This window comes from Camelus dromedarius, chromosome 14, assembly GCF_036321535.1.
Source record: "Camelus dromedarius isolate mCamDro1 chromosome 14, mCamDro1.pat, whole genome shotgun sequence".
In the NCBI taxonomy this organism is placed as follows: domain Eukaryota; kingdom Metazoa; phylum Chordata; class Mammalia; order Artiodactyla; family Camelidae; genus Camelus; species Camelus dromedarius.
In genome coordinates, this window is record NC_087449.1 from 36,338,795 (window position 1) to 36,341,638 (window position 2,844).

General features: G+C 44.9%; 1 non-coding gene across 1 annotated transcript; it reads left to right on the plus strand.

The window, feature by feature from the left end:
- Positions 1-1,468: 1,468 nt before the first annotated feature.
- LOC116157036 (U1 spliceosomal RNA) lies at positions 1,469-1,632 on the plus strand. Its single transcript, XR_004140998.1, has one exon. It is a non-coding gene; the product is annotated as a U1 spliceosomal RNA (small nuclear RNA).
- The last annotated feature ends 1,212 nt before the right edge of the window (positions 1,633-2,844 follow it).

A 2,844-nucleotide genomic window follows, 5' to 3' on the forward strand; every position in this document is an offset into this window, starting at 1 on the left:
CTGTATTTAGAAGCCCTCAAAAGAGCAGTGTGCACTTTATTCTCTGGTATTTATTACTCTGGAAAATGGCCATTGGTCCATTTGGAGAAAGATTGGAGGAAACACCATTATATGTACTTTCTGTGGTATGGGACGGTCCTTTCTAAAAGGAGTCTGACTTCAGCATTCACTAGTGAGCTCTGGATTTGAGAACTGGCTCAAGTCTGGAAACTGGTTGAGGGATCAAGATTTTTCCTTCTGGCAGCTGACATCAGTCTTCTGCCTACCTGCTCTCAATCCTTTTTAATTAAGACAAGAAAACCCCTCATTGCCTACCCACCCATCTCACTACTTTGCCATAGATCCCCGTGGGTCAGGACTGGGTGGTCACCATTGCGGCTTTGCTGCCCATTACATAATCACATCCACCTCCACTTTGACAGTGAAGCGTTAAACCTGATCTGTTATTCCAGAATTTTGTCATGCTCATTAATAGTAGGGACAGTTTCATGACAGGGTCTCCTGCTGCTGCAGAGGATAATCACTGAGCTCTTAGGGATGCAGGGGCCCTTTCACCAGCAGATTTCTCACTGCATTGGTGAAGGCTGGCCTCAGGACCCTCACATGTGACACAGTCAGCTGACAGGTTCTCAGATTTCTATACTAAATCCATCTCAGCACTGACCACGCCTTCGCACCTTTTGGCCCTTTTCCAAGGCAGTTTTAACATCTTTCCTCATTTATTTCAGGCCATCAGGTGTGTGTATGCGAGTATTTTCAAGATTAATGAGGCCATAAAGTAGCACATAAGGACTGGCTTAGGTGTCTTTCCAGGATGCTAAATCCTAAGTCACAGGTTAATGCCCCCAAATGGTTAAAATCTCTCTTATCCAGTCTTATATTCAGCTACCACTCCTCACCCCATCACATTGGGCCCTTAGGATGCATTCCCAGGCATGTGCTTTCAGTTTGTGGCTGTGCATATTAACCAGGTGAATAATCTTTTGTGCCCTAAAGCTGATTCCTTAAAAAAAGACCAATAAAATCAGTAAACCTCTAGCTAGACTGATCAAGAAAAGGTGAGCAGACACAAATTACCAACATTAAGAATGACAAAGAGGATGGAGTACAGATCCTAGAAATAAATGATAAATAAGAAAATATTATGAACCAATTTAAGCCAATAAATTGGAAAAAATCAGATGAAATACAAAAAGTTCATGACACACAAAAACTACTAAAGCTTACTCAAGAAAAAAAAATGGATCACCCAAATAGTGCTATACCTATTAAAGAAGCTGAATTTATACTTAAAATTCTTGCCACAAAAACACTCCAGACAAGGATGATTTCACTGGTGAATTCTATCAAACATTTAGCGAAGAAATACCAATTCTCCACCAACTCTTCCAGAAAATAGAAGTGGAGGCAGTACTTTCCAACTCATTTTTATATTACCAAGGTTACTGATTTTAAAAAACAATCATTTATGCTTACCTGGCAGACAAGATAACGTGATTACGAAGGTGGTTTTCCCAGGGCGAGACTTATCCACTGCACTCCGGCTGTGCTGACCCCTGCGACTTCCCCAAACCTGGGAAACTCCATCGCATGATCTGTGGCATTAGGAGTCAGCCTTCACTCTTACTCCTGGTTTTGCTTTGTGAAAGGCAGATTTACTACCGTGTGGTTTGTTGTTCCTCTGCACACGCGTCTCTGGGCTGCGGCGGCTAGAAAATTTTGCTCATTCTTGAACACATAAGCCAGGTTTCCGCGTCGCTCTATGGGGACTGTGTATCACTTGGCTGGAAGTTCCTTCAGTGCTAGACTCGTGCTAGAAGTTAACTTGAAGCTGTTCGACCGGGCTCCATTTTGGGTCGCTTTGCAGCCGCTGCCCCAGCTTTCACTTGTTCTGGTGGCAAATGTGCTTCTCGGAGTCAGCAGGAAGCCCTCCAGAAAAACCCCCGTCTTCCTCAAACAGGCCCGCCTTTTCGCCTCAGGCTTCCACGGAATGGCTGCAGGGATCCCGTGCTGAGGGCGATAGCGCATGCGCTCACTATCAGCGTGCACGAGAAGACGGAGACGGCGCATGCGCTCACTATTAGCGTGCGATAGAAATCACCTGGGATGGGTCAAGGACCTTTTTCTCACACGTGGTTTGAGTTGGGGGGGATTAGTTCCATTTTTATTGTACCCGTTTTCTGTATTCCCTTAGACTTTACGAAGTTTGAGTGCTTAGAAAGCGTGTCCTAGAAATATCCTGAAATGTTCTTAACAACAGAGACTTGCATTGGATTGGATTCAGCAAAGTCTTTGCTGGGAACCTGAGCCGCTGCTTGCAAGGACATACTAGAGGAGGGAGGCCCACAAAGAAGGAAGAACTAGAACCTGTCACAGTCTCTTACTGCCTCCAAACTCTCCACCTTAAAGATGGGAGTGTCTTCCTATTGCTCTTTGTCAAGGAAAGAAATACGTAGCTCGCCCAAGGGCAGAGAAGCTGTCTGAAGAGATCTGGCAGGAGCTGTAAGTTGCTGCAAGCCTGCCCACTGTCAGCAGATAAATTACACCTGTGAGCAGTAACAACGCTAGCGGGCTTCCCTGCCCTTCCCAGGATCCAAAAGAATGCCCCAGCTACTTCCATTTCCGCTTTCCAAATCTCAGCTCATGTCTTCCTATGGTCCAAGCTAACCCAGAATTATGCAGGGATGGGAGTTCTGGGAAATGTGCTTCCAGCTTAGCAAGATTGACACATAACCCCCACAATGTACTCTTGTCAACTTGGCATCCTCTTCCTCCCCGCTCATCCCTTTTTTAAACCATTCTTAACTTTAAAATAAAGACAAGAAGGGGGAAAAAGTCATTTAA